The sequence below is a fragment of the Anser anser genome, assembly GCF_964211835.1.
Source record: "Anser anser genome assembly, chromosome: 3".
Taxonomy (NCBI): Eukaryota; Metazoa; Chordata; class Aves; order Anseriformes; family Anatidae; genus Anser; species Anser anser.
Window position 1 is genome coordinate 36,969,402 of NC_139722.1, and position 22,265 is coordinate 36,991,666.

The 22,265-nt window shown below is 39.1% G+C and overlaps 1 long non-coding RNA gene across 1 annotated transcript in view; it reads right to left on the reverse strand.

The window, feature by feature from the left end:
* Positions 1–5,179: 5,179 nt before the first annotated feature.
* LOC310898049 overlaps positions 5,180–22,265 on the reverse strand; it is a 70,832-nt gene continuing 53,746 nt past the window's right edge. Inside the window, exons 3-4 of the long non-coding RNA XR_014582918.1 lie at positions 7,703–7,763; positions 5,180–6,666 (exon numbers count right to left, since the gene is read on the reverse strand). This is a non-coding gene — a long non-coding RNA (uncharacterized lncRNA). The remainder of the gene's footprint in view (positions 6,667–7,702; positions 7,764–22,265) is intronic.

Below are 22,265 nucleotides of genomic sequence, written 5' to 3' on the forward strand. Positions count from 1 at the left end.
GCACACTCTCCTTCATGTCTTCCTCACGCTCTTAGGCTATACCAGCAAACAGGGCAACATAACACAGGCAGATCTGTGAGCAAAACATTTGGTGCTGAGGGCCTGCTGTCCACACACATTTTTTCAGAAGAGTTATGTTGAATTGACTGTACTCCAGTCCCATGGACCAAACAGCTATTGCTAACTGGTGAATATTATGTGCACTTCTTGAGAACATCTTCCAGCTTGGTTTAATTTGAAAGAAATTTAGTTCACATGTTTTAACACTGTTTATGAAACAAAGCACTGAAAGTGTGCTTGGTAGAGACAATTGCCTCAAAAGTGCACTTTGGATTAGAAAGAGGACACTAATGTAGGCATGCTTTTAGGTAGCTGAGATGTCTAGGGCTGCAGATTCTCCCTCTGTAGTGAGTGGACTAGAGAAATTTCAGAGAGTAATTGCAATCTTCAGAGCATTGAATTGATATTTTAAAGGGCCTCTTTCTCTCCTGTTTAATGAACTGAACTTGACCGCTTCAAAAAGTCAGCCGAATCCCAACCTGATGTCAAAAGCATTCCTATGACTTGGAACAGAGATTTTATAAAAGACCAAAAAAAAGACTAAGGATGTGACCTGCAGAACTGATGTTAACAGTCTGCTTTATCAAACTTCCCTGTGGGACTCTATGGTTGAAGAATGATCCTCTCCTGGATCAAGGAATAGCATCTGTTTACAGTTGCAGTTCTCTTTGAAGAGTTTTAGAAGCCTATAGAGAAATAAAAGGATGCCCATGGCACCAAATATAAATCAGAAGCTGTGTAAATAAAGTATTTATCTTACTTTGAGTGAAGTTCCAAAAAGTGAATCCTTGCTGGTAGCAAAAATTGAAAAGCATCAGCAACAACAATCTCTATTAGTAGGTTCTTTTGTTCGGTGCATGCATTTTTTAATTTTTTTTAAGAGACATTTCAAGTATCCTAAACTGTTTAAGAAACAGTAGGAAAGATTTCTGGGTTTTGAACAATGTGGTCTATTTAGCCAAACTTTCTAATACAGTATAGAGACCACAATTGGAAACAACTGTTAGTCAGACATCAATTAGCCTTGTTTTCAGACTGAACGTCAATAGACAAAACCAACTAAAGTAATCTAAGTGGCAAGCTAAAAACAGGCTTCAAATTACATCTTTAAACTTGATGCAGAGGTTAGAACCCATCTGCCAGAGGTTAGGCACCTGAAGCACAGTCAGACTCTTGAGCCCAGCTGGACACCTCCTTTCCACGTGACAAAATCTAGCTTTGGACAGTGGAATGCTTTTCAGACATGATGTAGTTGGTGCTCTCCAGCTGTCCCTGGAAGGAACATCATACTTGAGCTGTGGAGGAGGACTTTTCTTGATATAGCATGAAGGAGAACAGGAGGAAGAGGATGAATGGCTTCCTGGGACCCTGTGACAACAGACCAGAGCTTCTCAAACTGACCCTATGTTCCTGGCATAGCTCAGGAGAAAGGTCTGGGGTATATGTATCAATAGCTGCTGTGAGGCCTCCTATTTGAGAGAGCAGGGTTTCCCAGGAGGCATTCCCTGAGACTAGTACGGGGAGTGATATGTGTTTGATTCTAGATCTCAGGAAAAGGAACTGTAGGGAAAACAAAAACAAAACAACACACTCCCCACCCTCTAAAAAAAGCAAACAACAGCAAAAATTTGAATCAGTACAAGAAAGAAACTATTATTTCTAGTCTTCTTTCTGCATGTCTTATTGTCATGAAGACAGGTCCCCTAGATCTGATGCTATGCTGTAACCCTTGGTTCCTACAAGACTAATTGTCCTCTGACCCTTTTTCTCCAGCTGTAGAGCCTTTGATCTTTTGAACCTCTCTCAGTCCTGGACAATGTTCTCAGACACATGATTTGATTTTTGGGTGGTCTTTTGGGGACCCACGAGTTGGACTCGATGATCCCTGTTGGTCCCTTCCAACTCGGGATATTCTATGATTCTATGATTCACTATTGTTGCACATCGTGACCAGAAAAGGAGATGTTGGTATGTTCAGAGGTATTTATGTCGTCCACATTCAGTTCAAACAGCCTTTTTCTGTGAAGTATAAGAAGCTAAAATGGAGGATCTGGGAGTCCAACATTCCCTCAAACGGTATCTTCTGTATGCCACCTCTTGTGATCATATGTTGTGGTGTAAAGTGCGCATGCTTCAGTTTCCTTTCAGGTCCTGTCTAAGGCCTCTCAAGAAATCCTCCATTCTTTCTCCATCTCTAGCCCAGCCTCTGCCCAAACCAAGCCTGTATAATTTCTTCTTTAAACTTCCAAACTGCCACTAACCTTTTTTTCTGCTATAGTTATGGACACCAGTGTAGCAGTTTTACTCAGGTGGGCAGCCAAACTCCACCAAAGCTGCTCTCTCACTCCACCTCCTCAAAGGGAAAGGGGATGAAAATACAATGAAAAGGGCTCAAGGGTTGAGATAAGGACAGGGAGGTGACTCAACAATTATTGTCACAGGTAAAACAGACTCAGCATAAAGAGATTAGAAAAAATTATTACCTATTACTAACAGCTAGAGAAGTGAGAAACAAAGAAAACAAACTAAAAATACCTTCCCCCACATCCACCCTCTTCCACCTCCTCCCCCCAAGTGGTGCAGGGCAACGGGGAATGGGAGCTGCGGTCAGTCCCTAACGCTTCGTCTCCACTGCTCCTTCACGGTCCCTCTCTGCCCCTGCTCCACGCGGGGTCCCTCCCACGGGATGCCGTCCTGCCCGAACTGAGCCTGCGGGGGCTGCCCACAGGCAGCAGCTCTTCAACAACTGCTCCCACACGGCTCCGTACCACGGGGTCCATCCCCCAGGAGCAAACTGCTCCAGCACGGGTCCCCCACGGGCGGCAGCTCCCCCCAGACCCCCTGCTCCTGCGTGGGCTCCTCTCCACGGGCTGCAGCTCCGGCCCGGGGCCTGCTCCTGCGGGGGCTCTCCATGGGCCGCAGCCTCCTCCAGGCCACATCCACCTGCTCCACCGGGGGCTCCTCCACGGGCTGCAGCGTGGAGATCTGCTCCGTGTGGGACCCGTGGGCTGCAGGGGGACAGCCTGCTCCACCAGGGGCCTCTCTAAAGGCCGCAGGGCAACTTCTGCTCCGTGCCTGGAGCACCTTCTGCTCTCCTTCTGCACTGGCCTTGGTGAGTTCAGGTCTGGTTTTCACTCCTCTCTCCCAGCTGCTTTCACACAGCAGTTTTTTTCCCTTTCCTAAATCTGTTCTCACGGAGGGGCAAACAACATCACTTACTGGCTTGGCTCTGGGCAGCGGCGGGTCCCTTTGGAGCCAGCTGAAACTGGCCCTTATTTAACACGGGGCAGCTTCTGGATTCCTCTCACAGAAGCCACCCCATGCCGACCCCTGCTACCAAAATCACGTAAACCCACTACAACCAGTGAAGCTATTCTGCTGTCTCCCACCAATCCCCATCTACCTGACCAGCTACATTATACTTACTAATGTGTTTTGTGACAATCTCCTGACTATCTTTCTTTACCTGTTCTGGGACAAACACAGACGAGGTGATCAAAAGTTTCTCACTGATGAAAAAGACTGCTTTAGGAAGATCGAATGTTGGGGTTTTAGAGACGCTGCTTGTAGAATTTTGGTGGTTAAGAAGCAGGGCATGCAGAGATCATAAAACTGTAGGCAAGTACACTGTGGTTGTGCAGGAGATGCAATTTATCCAGAGACACTTAGCATCTATTTTAAGGGATCTCAATAGGCAGTAGAAGTGTAGAAAGGTCGGTGAGGTCAGCAGTGGGTAAGTAGGTTCTCACACCAGCTCAGGAAGTTTAAGTTAGGCCAGATGAAACCCAGCCAGTGAGACAGAAGCAGAGCAGCAGGAGATGAAGAAACTAACTGAGTTTAACACCTTCACAAATTCCATAAAAGTATCCCAAGTGATTTGTCTACTGTTCAGATGTTCTTCACCAAAGTTTGTGTGGTTGAGCACAGATGTTCATGAGATGAGGGGAAAAAAAACAGTGTTTTCTGGCATAATCAGTGGCTGATGCTGGAGCCAGAAATCAGAGGTAGAGAAAAACTGTAAGGAGTCAGAAGTAGAAAAAATGATCCAGCTTGACTTTCAAGTCCTTGATTGAGCCTTTTAGTTGTAAGAGTTTAAATATATAATAGCTGGGGAGTGTAAAAATATGAAAAAAAAATAATTAACTGTATCATTTTATAGTCAATTTTAAGAGTGTAAGTAGTATATTTTTAACATTATAATTTAACTTGCCTGCCTCCCCGAGATACTTATAAAAATAAAAGAGAACATTCTTTATTTTAGCCAAAAATACTATATAGACAAATTCCGAGGAATGCATTCAATTAGAATTATAGGCTGCAGTAATGGGTGCACTTGATTACATTTCCGTTTCACAAAGTAATTCACATTTGCTACTAATAAGCTAAAATTTGTGCCAGTCAAAATAAGCTTGTCTATCACAGCAAGAGAAAATTGTCAAAACACACAGCTCAATTCCTTTCTCACTCATACTAATTTTGTGCTGGAATCTGTCCATATATAATTTTTTTTTTTTTTCAGGGCTGTTCATGTTAACATGACAGTTAATCCTACCACTTCTTTAATGTGTATAATTCATGTACATGAGTTTCCACATACTTCTGAGAATGCTTATGCATATGTGACTTATGCTGGTTAGTAATCAACTTACACAAGCTGTGGTTACATCAGCCAGACAGTTATACACACCAAAAATGGCTATTTAGAAAGTTCTTCTTAAGGGCTTTTTGGGTATCAATCATAAAGAATCCAAAGATACCTTCAAGGAAGCATCCTGTTGAACAAAAAGCAGAAGATAAAATAGTCTCAGGCCATTTCCATATGCCTGCCTAATCTACTTAATTTCTAATGCTTTGCTTTCCCTTATAGGAGTCCAGGAACTATTATCTCTCTCAATGCTCAGAATGTCATAGCTGTGCCACCCATAAAAAAAAAAAAAAAAAAAAAAAAAAAAAAAAAAAGACAAAGAATTTGTATCACAAGCTCATTTTCTGCCTTTTTTTTTTTTTTTTTTTTTTTTTTGGCTTGGAGAGATCTGGCTAGTCTTCCCGTCATCCCATTATAGAAAAAAGTGATACAACAGTGTGCTCTCCGTGTCAGGAAAGTGTGCGTGACCTTTAGTGTTATCTTACACTAACACCGACTCTAGACTCACGTCCATTCAGGCAGCAGGCATTTTTTTTTGTGCTGGCTGATTTGTTCTGTGCTGGCTGATCACTTACACAACATCCTTTTTTCCTTTTATTAGTGTTGTGCTCATTCAGTTCATTCCTTCCACTTGCAATTTTCTGCATATCAGCTATACCATTAACTCTTCCTTGTGCTGTCTACTGCATATTCCCTTGCAGCAGTCCTCAATATTTATCAACTTTTTTTTTTTTTTTAATTAAGCCATGGCATACTATTCTGGGTGACTAGAATTTAACTGGCCTTCATTCTATACCCAGAAAACACTTTAATCCATCTTCAGTTATTGCTTATTCCGCCAGCCGATAACATACATATGTGTATGTGGATATATATGGTAAAGACAAACAGTAATGACCATTTAGTCTGTAGCAAAAAACAGTAAAGTTCAAATTCACTGATCAGATAAGTTAAAATAAGTACATTTTTGACAGTGAGACATTAGATGACAAAGCAGTTCAAACCAAAATCTGAGATCAGCCTGATGGGCTAGCTAAAGATAACAAAAAAGAGCGGTCATCTCAGACCACTTCCTAAAAACGCTGTATTCAACAAATGCCAATTCAGCTGAGAGATTAACAAACAATTGACACAACCAACATTCTCTGCACAGAGCTACACTAACCTGCTGACTGTATTTCCTACCACAGGCCTCAGAGAGCAGGATGGTTCACAGAAGAATTAGTGCGTGGGAAACCTTGCATTGTGGCGCAGGCATGTATCAAAATGGATTTGATGCTCACAGTTCACTAACACTTAGCAACGTTTTGATCATACTCTTTGAAAGCATTTTTTTATTTTGTGAGAATGGTTTTACAAAAAAGGTTTCTTCTCATTGTAATCAATTCTGGAAAAAAAAAAAGAAGACTATTCAATTTTTATTGTCAATATCCATTTTTAATTAGAGTTGTGCTATGCTTGAATTAGCTTTTTATTTATTTATTTTTTTATTATTATTTACTCTCAGCACTGTCATAAAACTTTTCACTGACAAGCCTTGCACCTCAGAAATCGCAACCAGTGTTGAAGGGGAAGCTCAGCCGACTGAGACGGCTTAATTTCTGCTTTTGCCTTGCAGATTATACAGAGCAGGAAGGAACTGACTTAAATCATAAACAAAGTTTAAAGGAGAAGCAAGAGCCAATCACATAATATCAAAATTTCATCTTTTATAATCCCAATTGCCATTAGTGGTAGAAAGAGTTATTTATGCACAGCAAATTAAGAGTAATTGTCTGACTTCATTCTTTGTTTGAAATGCACTGGCAAAAGAAAACAGATTTTGTACGTGCTAGCAGTTTCTCCAATAGATCACCACTGAGGTTTTCAAAATATTTGGACACCTTCCCTGACTGCCAGAAATCCAGAGGGTGTTAGGGTCTCCCATGTGACAGCATTAGTCCGAATTAGTTTCGAATGTCCTAGAAAGAAAAAATGATTATAAAACTAATTTATTACCACCAATGTATACTTATTGTGTTCACTGTCCTGTTAATAAGCATCTTTCAAGAAAATGTGTTTTCACTGTGATTCTAGCTTAACACATTCAATTAGCAATGCAAACAGGCAAAGCAGCAGGAAGGGGCTAGGAAGCAGCAGTGTAAGCTAACAAGACTGGTACAAGAAGCAATTTCACATTTAATATGTTTTTGGGTCTAATTACATTCCCAAGGCCAAAACTTAAGAAAAGAAAAGGAAAGAAAAGGAAAGAAAAGGAAAGAAAAGAAAGAAAAGAAAAGAAAAGAAAAGAAAAGAAAAGAAAAGAAAAGAAAAGAAAAGAAAAGAAAAGAAAAGAAAAGAAAAGAAAAGAAAAGAAAAGAAAAGAAAAGAAAAGAAAAGAAAAGAAGAGAAGAGAAGAGAAGAGAAGAGAAGAGAAGAGAAGAGAAGAGAAGAGAAGAGAAGAGAAGAGAAGAGAAGAGAAAAGAAAAGAAAAGAAAAGAAAAGAAAAGAAAAGAAAAGAAAAGAAAAGAAAAGAAAAGAAAAGAAAAGAAAAGAAAAGAAAAGAAAAGAAAAGAAAAGAAAAGAAAAGAAAAAAAGTTTGGGACTGACAAAAAATGCATCCTTTTTGAACCAGAGATAATGCAAAGAGATGCTAGCCTCTAATAACACAGAGGAAGCTGTACATCAGGTAGGTTTCTTGGTCCAGAACAGCCTTCACCTGTTGGAGGTGGGAGATGGTGCATTATGTTGCAGAGACACAACAGCATCTGCTTTCATGTCTCATTCACTTGTGGAAAAGCTACCTCTTAACTCCCTGCCACTATCTGGGTCTTGACAGTCACTGGGTTTCATTTATTTTCCTATGAGCCACTCAATAAATTTACACATTGTTCTTTTAAAAGTACTTTCTTTGAAACATATTAGCTGAATGGCTTTGATTTTCAGCCTATTGTTTCCTTCTCAGTAGGTGGCTTCACTCTTTTTAGGCTCTAGGGAGTTTAGGAGAGGGCTGCTCACCTTGCTGGGACTTCAGAGGACAGAAGACAACTGCCGTCTTGTAAGTCAGCAGTCAGGCTGTCTGGGAAAACACAAACAGGGTATAGAAGGCTGAAGGACATATGGTGGGCAGGTTGTCAGTGATACTAGAATAACTGGCTCTCCAGCATTCACCCAGCAGATTTAGAGGGAATTACTGATCTCTGAATCTGCTGGCCAGGCTCCCTTTTATGGGAAGAGGACTTTCAGACCCCAGACCTGCCTGGCTTTCTGCTCAGTGAAATGCCACTGCTACAAAGCTCTTGGGTTTGAGAAGGGTGGAAAAAAAAATGGTATTTGACATTTTGAATGTGAAGAATCTTTTGTTTGTTTGTTTGTTTTGGTTTGTTTTTTTGTTTGTTGTTTGTTTGTTTTTATGGGGCTGAAAGAGAGAGACTGCAATATTATCTTTCAAACGTAGATTAATATATATTTTTTTAATTTAAAAAATTCTTATTGAATACAAATTCTAGTTTCTGGACAGCTGTACCAATCTCAAGCTATATGCCCTATCATGCATTATTCTTAACAGTAAATTCTGAATAAAATCTTGTAAGTGGAAAATCAAACACGTACAAATACAGAATATTATGAACAGATTGAACATATGTCCATATTTGATGCATTCCAGCTTTACTCATGACCTTATTTTTCATGGATCTTGAGCAGTAAAAATGTGTGATTTATGGATGTGTGTCTAAGTTTGCAAAACAATATGCTTAATGTTTCCTAGAAATGTCTTGGAAAAAAATGAATGTCAAATCCCTAAATGCTTGTAAGTTGAAATTAAATAATAGGTTTCAAGACAAGGTTTCTTATCATTAGAAATTGGAAATGAGATCCAATTCCTAGTTTCAAAAAACCAACAAAATTGGAAAAAAAAAGTTTTCTGAACCAACATGGCTATTTTGAGGCTAGTCTCCACCTTTACCCCAAATAAACCCAGGTTCAAACCTATTTTTCAAAAGCAAAGTTGGGAGAAAATCACATACTCTATGTATGAAGTAGCATTTGGAAGATTACCATATCCACTCTCTTTTTGTCTCTCCAATCCTTTCACTGCACTGCACATGCAAACACTAACATTTCCGTTCAAATACATCTTTAGTATTTGCTTTTGAAAAGTCTTTTCTGAGAACAAAGCATCGTCAGGTGCCAGGCCAGGAAACAAGACACAATAAATGTGACTGATTCTTGCCCTGCTCATAGAACATGAGTAAAAGAAAAACAGTTAGAATTGGCAGATATTTTGAAGTTTGGCTTCAAGATATCTGAACTTTCCAGCAGTTATCCAATTCCAGAGAGATATTATTATTTTATATATACTATCAACATAGGAAAGCGTTGCACTGTAAATGCCCTCAGGAAGCCACAATTCTTAACTGCTACATACACATTTTGTTATCAAATTGGTTATTTTAGTTCCTCTTAGTTCCAAAGAATCTGGACCTTGGAGCCCAAGTTTAACTATGATGTATGTCATTCAGAGGGGTGACTAGGTTCAAACCCACATCTCATGTTTGTTTCTCAGTGTCCTAATTTGCAGGCTGTCCTGGGAACAAGAGAGAAGAGCAGAGATCCCTATGCTCTTCCGCGGTTGCCCTTGGCCTCTCCAAATTTCACGAACCTCCCCCCTACCCCTCTCTAACCCAGGTTCTCGTAGCAGCCTCCCCACAGTCCCTTCCTCCCTGGGATCAATCAACATCCTCTCACCAACTCACCCTGCTTTCCCTGCTGCAGCAGCAAAGGGGGATTACATCCTGAGAGATGCCTGTGCTCCAGCTCCTGTGCTGGTGCCAGCTGAACAGATGCAGCTGTGCAGCTACCTCACCCTTCACATCTTCCCACCACTCTCCAAGGCTTTGGACTGCATCCATTGTGCATTTAGAGTTAGGGTCCTAACAGTGCAGGCTTTAATATCCGCCTGGTGAAGGTTTGCATTGCACTTGGTGGGAGTTTATGAATAGGGATTTGAGAATTTAGTCACTTAATTCTTTGTGGTCTTGTTCACAAGATTTTTGATTTACACAGGGAGTTTAACTAAAAGTGCAATTCTTAAAGTCAATTAAATTAGGGTGACTTTCTCTTGCAGGGATACTTTCAAATAGATCTCTGCCTGGCTTATATTGATTTTTAACTTGCAAAACTCAACCAAGCTCCCAATGAGCACAAGTATGCCTATGTGAGGCTTTGCAAGAACATAACACCAGAGGTGGAAGCAGAGTGAGGACAAAGCAAGAAGCTGTGGTGCTGTTACAGGAGCAAACCAACGTCCTGAATATGGGGCTTCATTACCCAGAGCTCCATTAACTCCTGCTGAGTAAATAACCACCTGGCACACAGACAGAGTGCTTTCTCAGTCTGTTTATTGGAATTCTCTTTTGAGGGGAGGGGAAAGGAGAGTGGGGCTATGAATCTGAACTCAGAAGGTAACTAAATAAATCCAGTATATTCTTCCTAAATATAGAGTTATTTCTCAGGGGAAATAAATATACTTCATCCACTGCTTGGCCAAGGTTTAAGCCTTAAGTCTCTGTCTGTGTTCTGTACTAGGAAGATCATTTTATTTATTTATTTATTTATTTTTCTCCATTCATGGTCGTAAAAGAAAAATAAAAACTTGGTGAGCTCAAAGGCATCTTGTGAAGACATTTGAGAAACCAGTCACTCAGGAGATCAATGCAATGAATTGGGTTCAAGTTATTTTAGGGCAGGGACTCTCCTCTGCCCTGCAGTGGCAGGGCGCAGCTCTGGACATCAGACAGCATGGTCTGGTATCATAGCAAGTAGCACAAGGCAGAATTTGCAAAGGCCACAACATATCAGGAAGGTCAGACAAGGACTGCAGCATGCCTTCTAGCTGCTTCCACCTCCTAAAGCAGTAGGCCAGCATTGCATATTAGTGAAAGCGAGAGGAGGGAAGGAAGCCCAGAGCAACTCTATTTGACATTTTGGGTTGCAGGAGAAATTTGTGTCAGCTCTTGGGCTCTGGGTGATGTGTGACAGTCAGTGCTGGTGTGGCTGTTTTGGAGGAGGCTGCACTGGAGAGGGGCAGGACCACCAGGCAGGCAGCTCAAGAGCCCTTGTGCAACAGGCCAGCCAGGATGGAAATGATAAAATGCTGAGCTCGCCCCCTAAGGGTTAATTAGTTGTTTTATTTACTCCTTACATTAAAAGCTGTGAAAATTAAAGGGCCACAAGGGATTGCAGTGATTCTGGGCTTAGAAGCACAGCAGTAATATGGCTATTTGGTGTTCTGTGATCATTTTGATTTAATGAGAATGTTTCTATGAAAGACACAATTCACTCACAGGCAGCGCGCGAGTCCAGGCCAAGCTGGAGGGATCAGTCATCTACTCAGCTGCTCATTCCCAGCACATCCACAGGCAAACCACTGTTAAGGCTCTTCATGAGTTGATATTTACTCTGCACTGCAGCTTGAGTCTGAACTGGGCCTCTTTTTTAGAATCCGTGGCACAGACAGGCACTCCATCCAGCTTATGAGCAGCAGCCAGCCTAGGCATGGTTGCCTAAAATGTCCTCCTGTCAAAATTGCCACTTGAACTTGAGCCATGTTTTCCACTTCATCCTGTTCACCAATGTGGTCGAAGCAGCACAAGGGATTTTTCTTCCAGAGCTAAGCCCTCGCTCTTCCTCGCTGCCCTTTGCACCAGCAGCAAGGGAAAGCTGCCAGCGGCCCCTGCAGAGGTCTCCTGGCATAGAAGTGTCTCCTGCCAACCTCAGATCAGCACAGCTGGCCGACAGCACCCCGAGGATGTTCATGTACTGATGGACCATTCTGACAGCCAAGTGCTAATTAAGGCAGCCCATAAATTACAATCCCTGGCTTACCCAAAGGGCAAACACAAGCCCAGTCTGAATAGCAGAGTTGTGCAGCCAGGACGCCACAGATACACCATGGGGCACAGGACCATGCATACCACCCCAGGTCATGCCTTTTCACCCCTCTGCCGGTAAATCCACCACAGAGGGTCTTAATATAGAGAAAGGTGCAAATTCATCATCAGCCCTCCCAAGAGCATATTAACTTAACCAACGTTATGATGACTTCTTGGAGCCACAGGAACATTAGGGATTTCTTTAACACTCACTGTAAAGAGTATGGACATGATAATGGAAGCTCTGTGTATGAACCAGGGGATGCTGGCCATTGCCTGCAGGTGCCTGGGATGCAAAATTGATTTTACAGATGTCAAATGTACCATCTTACTATGACAAAAAAAAAAAAAAAAAAAAAAAAAAAAAAGTGTGCCTGCTTATCTCTTTCTCCATATTTTTATTTTATTTTTTTGATAGGTAAATTAAAGAGATTTAATTAAAAAGCATTTTTTTTAACCCTTTCTGGTTTCTCCAGTAACTACACCCACTCTTCCACAGGTGATCGCCAGAGTGTTTCTAGTAGACAAACCCTGCAAAAAGCTCCACAAAACTGAGAAAACAGGAGCTTGCAGGTCTCTTCATTCACCACTAGACATATATTCACCCCATCTCAGAGTGAGACCTGGGATTGAATATTATTATTCCCCCTTGTCACCTTCCATGGGAAGAGAACCTGAACTGGAAGTGGGGACCTGCAGTGTATCTCTGCCAGTCTCTCTGGGTGCTCGTCAGACTACTACAGACATGTGGTGGGGTTTTTAGTACTTGGTACTGGGGCCTTGATCCCACCCTGACACATCACTCCAGCAGAAACTAGCACTGCCCCCAAATGGGTATGTTCCATCTATTCACCATAGCAGTTCATTTTGCCTCTTCCTCATGTCTCTTTAACTATGGTGTAGCTCAGAAAAGACTCATAACCAGGTAAATGAGTTATTTTTACCAGGATAGTTTTTAGCTGAATCAGTTCTATGATCTAGTTCTCCATAAATTTTTGCAAACAGGAATGCCAGGTATGGGAGGCCAGCAGCAAAATGAAGCTGTGATCATCCCTTCAGTGTAGTTTCCTTTGCCCTGCAAAAAATGACTGGGGAACCACAGATTTCATCTAGATGTAGTGAAACCAGATCTCTAAACTCTCACAGAGTACTACTGTGTTCAATGAGGTTACACAAGAACGCAAAGGTGGTATTTTCAAAAACACCCCTGTTCCCAGCTTCAAAACTGGTTTAAGCACCTTGAGACACACAAAACTGTAGACAGGTGTCTACTGGAATTATCTTCCAGGAAACGTGATTTTTCTCTTTGTCATATATGGTGCCTTATTTGCAATTTTAAACCTGTGAATATGTTGAAAAAAATTTGGAGCTCACTGATCCCCTTGTGTGTGGAAGGATATGGTAAGCAAGGACACCTCTCTGCAGCCTAAGTGATGTAGCATGGCCACCTTCTCCAAAGAGCACTAAGAGGAGGCAGGGTTACCAGCTCCAGCATTAAAGAAAACGGAGAGGCCTTTTACTAGACTGTGATGAGGGTCTCTTAAATCTTAGAAATGGTAGGTGAGTGTGTTTTTGGGGTGTGTGAGTCTTAACTGATGAACATTAATGAGCCAGCAAGGACAGGGGAGCAGCTGAGAAGGACTGGTAATGCTGCATATAACCCTAAGGATGCATCAAATAGGAATACCGTTCTGTTACTGTAAATCCATATTGACAAGCAAATGTATTTTTTTCACCCTTACACACTGTGTAATGACAAAGTGTATTCTATAATGACTTTAAGGCCAGCAGATCACTTATTCCAGGGCAGACCTGCAAAATTCCATAATGGATTTCAATACATATGTGCAAGCTATTATGCTTTCGAACATCTCTGTCTCTAATACTTGAACAATGCTTAGTACTTTTTTCTTTCTTTTCTGAAACCATCATAAATATGGTAGCAGAAGGGAGCAGCTCTTGGCGAGAAGAGGGTGAATGGAGCCTCTTTGTTGCCCGTGTGAATTTCAAGTCTTAAAACACTAGAATGTGCAAAATGTATTTAATCACAGGACAAGGTATTTTATATTTCAAATTGCTTCCAGGGCTGCTAACACAATCCTGCTTTAAATAAACTACCTTTACTGTGAGTTTTAATGTTAATTTGACTATTCAATTATACTCCTAGGACTCCTAGGACCAAAAGACCATGCTACCCAAAAGTTTCATGACTGGCATCCCCTCAAGAAGGAACTCATGTATTTTCAACCCTCAACAGCAGAGGATGGAAGTGGAGAAGCAATATCATTGCATGCATACTGGTCTAGCTGAGAGTAATTAGATAAGGTGGAGTGATCCTTGGAGACAAGGTGAAGCCAACCATTGTTTCAGTGAGATTTAGTAGCAATTAAGACCATACAGCATATAAATAGAGAAGGTGAAATCAAAAGAAGGAATCTAAAAAAGGCGTGAGGACGAGGGAAAAAGTGACAGTAGTCTCAAATGTTTTTGTCTTCTGACGTCCAGAGTATAATTTGAAACACCGGATGATGTGTGTGACAGATAGATGAGCTGTGGCAGACAACCTTTTTTGGCATAGTGGTGCTTAATTCAGCACAATATTTGCTTACTAGTCAAGGGCAGTTCTTCTTTGCTGAAGTAAGGGATGGATCTCTTACAATACTTATGAACAAAGACATCCATTTATGCTGCTGCAGAAGCCTACTATTTGAGTTATTGCTTTTTCTTTACATGTGTATTTGGGAAAGTAGAAAGCAAAATAAAAAGTTGTATAACTAACACACACATTATACATTTGAAAATAATGTTTTTTAAATTGTCTTGTTTATCTTTTATTCAGCTATATCTGCACAGAATGAGTATAAGATGCTTTCAGGCAAAATTGTCCCTTAATTTACATCACTTTTGTCTTTTCTTGCCTTGTGCATTCCAACTATATACACAGATCTGTCCTCAGATGAGGAACAATGCACTGAGATTACACTGTGCTGCAAAGCAAGCAGATTTTTCTCTTGAAATGAAATGTTGACATACTGGATGAGTAGACATGTAGCCTGTTCCTACAGGATGTGGCTCGGTCAAGGTTTTAGCGTGATTCAACTAGGTACTGGAGATGTGTTGACTGAAATAAAATTGTATTGGCTAAGCATCCAATGTTAACATATATGACAATAATGAAGAATGTATTTATGGATGATAATAATATACCTAAGATAAAAATAATCTTATGATCGCAGGAAGCAGGATGACATTTAAAAGGGAGTCAGAAATAGGTTTTTCTTCATCTATCTATGCCGAAGCTTATTCATTTTAAACTTCTGCTGTCAGCAGCTCTGCTGGAGATAGAATGATAACTTTTATGGGTCTCATCTGATCCAGCATGTGAACATCTTTATGAAGCAGCAGTATCAGAAACAATAAGGACAAGGACCTCTTTTAGATAAATAGCAGAGCCTTAGGCATCAAGACCACAGTTAAAGTACAGAGAGAAAAAATAAAAAAAAAAAAAGAAAGGTTCACTGTGAGGGATGATCAAACACTGGAAGTTTCTCTGAGTTCCAAAGGCTTGAGGATGAGCAATGGTTCAAGAACTCCTTACTGTGATTCTCCTGCCACAGTCTTACCACCTGTTAGTTACACCAGCATCCCTAGCTGACAACAAGGAATGTCGCTCTGGAGTTCACACTCCCCAATGACACCTAGTGCAGGTACTGCTTAAGATGCCTCATTGAATTCATGCTTGGTTACTGTACTCGCTTCTGGCTCTGGCCTCTAAGAAAAGCAGGGCTTTGTAGGATAATCAATAACCTTGTAGCTAATTTAGCTAAATCTGCCCAAAGAACCTGCCACTGAGCACTCATTTTCTACAGAAAGAACATTCAGTCTTCTACATTAAAGGATCATTTTATTTGGAGAAACATTTGCTTTCTAGAGTTTTTCTTGTTGTTGTTGATCATTCCTATTTTAGAAAGCAATCAGAAAAAAAATCCTAATTTTTGATGCATTATTCACTTGGCCCGCCATGCTGAGAAAACAGGGTTTCCGTTGGTCTGGAATTTCTTCCTGGAAAAAAATCTGCTTGGATTCAGAGCACCGTTCTGTTGATTTGACTATATTCTTGGAGCATTTCAAAAGTTTTTTTTTTTTCTTTAATGTGTTAGTCAACAGTCAGCATAATAAGAGGTTCTTGGCCCCATGCTATGTAAAAGGTCTCAATAAGACCTTTGAACTGGAAGACAAGTGGACTTTGGACTGAGTTATTTTCTTCAAGATTAATATTCATTCTAAGAATATTATTTCTGAGCAATTATGTAAAGCTTTCCCTCAAATGAGCAATGTAGAAGTGAATTTGAAGATTTACTGTTCATGCAGTTTCTTAAGAAGTATATTTGGGCTATTCAGGCAAGAATTTGAAATACAGTATATAGAGAAGAAAAGCAGGTACTGTTCATATTCCAGAAAAGACAGCTGGAAATCATTTCAAATTTAGAAATACTGGCATGCATGGTGCATCCATTAGGTATTGCTGTTAGTCAGCACATTCTGACAATCATCCCTACACAATGAATTTGGAAAAATAAATGATAAAGACATGCTGAAGGGGAAAAATAAAAAAGTACAGTTGTCTATATGATATGTCTGATAGCTTGTGATTCCAGCAGTGTCTTTTCAAATACCTGGGGAGCCTTAAGAAAACAAAGTTAAAAAATTGTTACTTTGTCACTTCTAATAAAAAATGTTTTAGAATTGAAAAATTCATCATTATACTCAAGCATATAGCTCAGCCTGGTATCAGTTGCAAGGAAGCTGGAAGAGAATAAAAAGAAAAAAAAGTGAAAACTAATATGGATTGTTATATATATATATATATATATATTAACAGGAGGAAATGAAACCACTGATTGATCAAAGCAATATAAGGATCAAAAGAGGATCCAGGTTTCTCCTGATCTTTGTGATTGCCCAATACTTCTTCTTCCTCAGTGAGGATTTTGTTCGCTTTCTTTCACTTCTCATCTTTGACAGTTTTTGCCTTCCATACCAGCACCAGCCTGAGCAGTCCAGATTGGTGCAGACATATTTACCTGCTTGTGTTTCTGTACCCTCCATTCAGCACTTGTTAGGGACTGGATAGCAATCCTGTTCCTCAAGACACCATTTGTTACATCCCATTTCAGACAGAGCTTTGTCTGCTGTTTCTTTATTCAGAAACATTGAGGCAAAACAGAGAAACTCTGTCTTTTTTCATAAATTTCCTGATGGGGTGGGAACCACTTTGGAGAACGGTCAGACTGCTCTGTGACTCCCAGGAGGCAAGTGCACGTCTTCTAGCACAGAGTGCCCAAGAGCTTTCTCTGTTACTGAGCAAGAATTGCACTGGAGCATCTCGTGAAAACAACACTAGGAAATAAGCAATAGGACCTGGTCTTTTGGTTTATTATTTAATAAAATTAAGAAAGAAAGAAAGAAAGAAAGAAAAAAAAAACAAGGAAAAAAGAAAAAACAAGCAGGAATTAAGTCTTGGCAATTGGCCTACTCTATATTTTACAGTGTGTTGGAAGACTCTGAAAGCACTTGTCTTTGATACATACATTCCCACACTGCTGCTGCTCGGGGAGCCTCATGATTAACAAGTGGGAGAAGTGCAGATGCCTGTGGAACTTCTGTTTCACCATGGTAATTAAAGCTAATGGTAGCAGAGGGAGGCAGGGAACTGTGCATGAGTGCTGCAGCTGAAAAACTCAGAAACACGGGGTAGATGAGATTTGCAATGCTGCTTCATTTACTCATACTCCTACTAACAGCCCTGAAAAGCCAAAATACAGTTGTTTTTCCCTGCTCCAGGAGGATGCTGCAGCAGAGCATGTGTAAAAGTCACTTTGCATAGCTACTCTAAGCAAAGGGCAGGGTGCTCCTCACTCCCTCCCCGGCAGTTATGTGAGGGTGTTAAATCTCATCCGCCTGAGGCCAGGCACTCCCTTCTTCCTGCTGCCTCTGACACAGTAAAATGGACAGGAATGCAAAGGTCATTTAGCATGTCAAAAGCTAAGTTAGCCTGACCTTGGCATGGAGCTAGAGCTCCAGTCATCCACTTCTAGTCAGTATTGGTCACAGTTGTCCACCACCATACTTCCCGAATGGGACTGAGATTTTTAGCTTTCCATGCTGGGAAACATAAAAAGTAGTAGTAGTAGTAGTAGTAGTAGTAGTAGTAGTAGTAGTAATAGTAAAGAGATTTGGTTACCGAGTCTTGCTTTCAAACAATTCATAAAATAAGAGTATTCAGGTTATTGAAACAGTAAAAGAGAAATTCTAGGTGAAATAAAGCATTTTATTGGGCAGAAAAATATTTAAGATGTTTAGATGCCTCAAAACATGCAAATTTCAAAATGAAGTGTTATTTTTATGTGAAATAGAAAATTACTGATTTTTAAAATATCTAATTGAAACCATTACACTTTTCCTCTTTTTTTCTTCTTCTTTTTTTTTTTTTTTTAAATTACTTGAAGTGGACATAGACATATTAAAAGTTTCAGTTGAATAATATCTGCAATTTTTGTCGGGAAAAAAATTGCCAGAGACCATGTCTTTTTGATCTCAGCCTATATGTCTCTTCACAAAGTGTTGACTGATTGAATAATAAAACATTCAACTTAAATACATAGCAAGCCCTCACAGCTGACACTTCAACATTTTTGAAAATTAAGCTGGAAATTCGGTACATATCATATTTGCATATTTTTTTTTCCTTGAAATGAATCAACCTGGAAGAGCCATATTCTTTTTCTCTTTCTTCTTTTTCTTTTTTTTTCTTTTTCTTTTTCTTTTTTTCTTTTTCTTTTTCTTTTTCTTTTTCTTTTTCTTTTTCTTTTTCTTTTTCTTTTTCTTTTTCTTTTTCTTTTTCTTTTTCTTTTTCTTTTTCTTTTTCTTTTTCTTTTTCTTTTTCTTTTTCTTTTTCTTTTTCTTTTTCTTTTTCTTTTTCTTTTTCTTTTTCTTTTTCTTTTTCTTTTTCTTTTTCTTCTTTTTCTTTTTCTTTTTCTTTTTCTTTTTCTTTTTCTTTTTCTTTTTCTTTTTCTTTTTCTTCTTTTTCTTTTTCTTTTTCTTTTTCTTTTTCTTTTTCTTTTTCTTTTTCTTTTTCTTTTTCTTTTTCTTTTTCTTTTTCTTTTTCTTTTTCTTTTTCTTTTTCTTTTTCTTTTTCTTTTTCTTTTTCTTTTTCTTTTTCTTTTTCTTTTTCTTTTATTTCCTTTTTAAATGACCTCATCTTTTTCACTGAGATCTGAGACTTTTAAGGATCTTTCTTGGAAGGCTAAGATAAATTCATATTTTTATCTAAACCAGACAAATAAAGCTTTGAGAAATGTAACATGAATAAAACCATACTGTCATCAACCAGGAAGAATTCATAGCACTAATGGAATGTAGTAGCCAAGTTTGAGGGATTTGGATCTCATCTGAACAGCCTCTAGCCATGCAGGTGTGTGTAGTCTCCCTATTTAAATCATTTACGCATAGAAAATACTTAATAGGAAAGAAACATGTTGTAGGTCAGAAATAATATACAGCTAATTAAGATACAATCAATTTTTCGTGCTGTGGCTTGCTGCAACCACTGGGGACTCCCAAGCATTTATTTCCATGGGCCTGTGCTAAGCTCTAACTATTTAAACTCTGAAAGCATGCAAGCATTTTCTCCTTTGAGCCTCTGGCAGCACACCTTCATCTTATATTCAAATATCAGACAGTAGCAATTTCTGAGAGTCACAATCTAATTAGTCTTTTAAAAGTTTATTGATTCACTTCAAAATTCAGTTCCCACTGAAGTCATGGAGCATCTTCTCATTACTCAGGCAGATGAAGTCACTACTTACTGATAGGCAGATTAAGCACACTAATTACTAGATTCAGTCTCATAGAAAAGGCACCCAAATCAGAGTATAGCATGCAAGTTGTCTCATAGGATTAGCTCTACAGGACCATGCATATTAATTCACACTAACAGCCTTGAAAGAGAAACAAGATAGATCTGCCAGACCTGTACATGCACAGACACCAAGGAGAGGTTTTGTGACTCCCCAGACTTCAAAATCGGGTTTATTCCTGGTATGTGATCTCTGTTAGCAACAAGGAAAGAGTCTAATTGTAAAAATTCATTAGGCAAGGCCAGACTTGAAGAATACCTGAATACAATTTGATCTATCAATTCCCTCTTTATGACAAACCTTTGTACCTTATTTTATACACAATAGATTTTGGTTTTGTAGGTTTTTTTTAATTAAGCAAAACACAACAAAATTTCCCCAAGTGATGTGTACATACATGCTATTCACAATTTTTAATTAAAAACAACAAATCAAGCAAACCCAGATCTGCTTTATATGTACAATATTTTGATGTATTCTGTTTCTGTTGAGTGTGGGACTGTGAGAATGAGTAAATTACAGTGTATAGAAAAACTTCATGATACTGTAAAAAGGTGGGAAATCACTTATTACCAGAGGTATTAGCAATAGCAAAGATGTGAAACAGTTTTGAATGCACATGTTTATGTACCTAACAACAATATAGTTGAGTCAATGAAAATATTTCATTTGTTTTATCACTTCCATCTCTAAGTACTGTATTTAGCCACAGCACATCACTGAAGCAGATCTGAATTTCATAACCTGATCTAAATACTAAGTGTCTTTAAAGCAATGCTCCAATTATTCCTCCCTACCCTACCACCCCCACAAAAACTGCAGGGGACAGTAGTTCTTAAGAAATCTTGAACTTGTAATGAGAGTCTGATAAAAGCATTTATTGTACAGTGTTAACTATGTTTACACTTCATATAAGTAAGATAGTGAGCAACTACTAATGGCTAATACAAGTCTTTAGATATTTTCTATAAAATGACAACATGTTCTGTGGACTCTTGTTTTCCATTGTGCTAGCAGTTACCAGACACAATTATTGCAAGACATTGGGTGGTGTGGGTCATTCCAGATAACATTTATTTTATTAATTTTAACTTATTTTGCTGCAGCTGGATCAATTTAAAGGAAATCCACAAAATTGCATAATAGCCCACAAAACTTGCGACAGTAATCCAGCCCTTCTCAGCCTACTGGCAGTATAAACACAACTTTTGTCCTAATATTTTAACAGGTTACTAGAATGTTCCAATAACACAAAGTAGTTGATAACTTGTAATGTTCGATTAGTGACATTCTGAAATTTTCTTTTAGTTAATTTTAGTCCAGTCTGCTGGTCTAGGTAGATGTGATGCCCTGCCACTTCTAAATGGAATATCAGGCTTCCTTCTCTGACATTTTAGGTTTCTTATGATTTTACCTTCCGAGTCTGAAAAGATTAAAAACAAAAACCTCTTTCTTCATGTCATCTGCAGTTTGCAAATAGAGGGGAAACACCTGTGTGAGTAACATAAATGGACTGAATTTGCTGGAGAACTTCCTTCTCAAGAAAAGACAGAATTTTATTTATTTATTTATTTATTTATTTATTTATTTATTTATTTATTTATTTTTTACAGAGAGCAGCAGGAAGAGAGAAAGGCATCTAAGGAGCTAAAAATGTCCCCACTGTGAATACACAGGTGCTAATAGGAATTTTCTCTTAATTTCTGTTACACTTCTAGGTAGGCTGAGAGACACACTTCCACACATTCACACAGAGAAAACAGTCTCCATTCAGCTACTGCTTTAATTCCTTGCTGGTGGAAAGTGTTATGCAGAGTCATCTGTCAGAAGGAGGAATGGTCACATTAGTGAAGTTCCCATTTCCTTAACACTGACATCACAGAACTTGGAAGTCCTATAAAACATATAGGTCATAGAGTTCGCAATTGAGGAATGATCCCTTTCATCTCTACTTCTTTTAAAACTATGATCTTTGTGATATTTTAGTGCTTTAAGAGAGGTAGGTTTTCTTCCTTCCTCCTTCCAGAACCTTCAAAAAATAAAATTTAATCCTATGTATTGTCATAATTAGATAGGAAAACAAGTTCCAAAACTAGAAAACGTGCTTTCTTTAAAATCTGTTAAACCAGGTGCTAACAGAAAAAAAAATTCTCAGTCTTTCAATGCCAGTGTGCCTCACATGTACTGACCTATTTAACCCACAGTGTTGGCTCTTCAAATTGAGTTGCTCTCATATGAAAGGCAAATGAGAATGATCCAGCGAGAACATTTTGATTAGCCCTGAAAACTTTTTTTTTTTTTTAGCATATCTAGACAAATTCCTTCAAAGTGTAGCAACCAAAGCAGAAATTGCTTCGTAATATTGAATGTACATGAAACCTTGTGGCTAACCTATAACAACCATCTGTATCAGCTAACAGGAGCTAGACTTAGTCAGCATAGCTTTTTGCATGAACTTTAACCAAATTTCTGCTGTACTGGATGAAATATGATCAACTACTTGCCGTAAACAGAAGAGTCTTTGGCGTGCTTAGAGAAACACAGAGAGAAAGTATGTAAAAAAAAAAAAATGTAAATCTTCAAGGAATACAGAAGTGTCCGAGACATGTCTGCAATAACCTGATTGTGGTTGCCAACGGCATTCAAATTAGGAAACAGGGCAAGCTGAACAGACAAATCATCAACAGGGTATTTTTCTACCCAGTCCTAAAACTAAGGACACTTAGG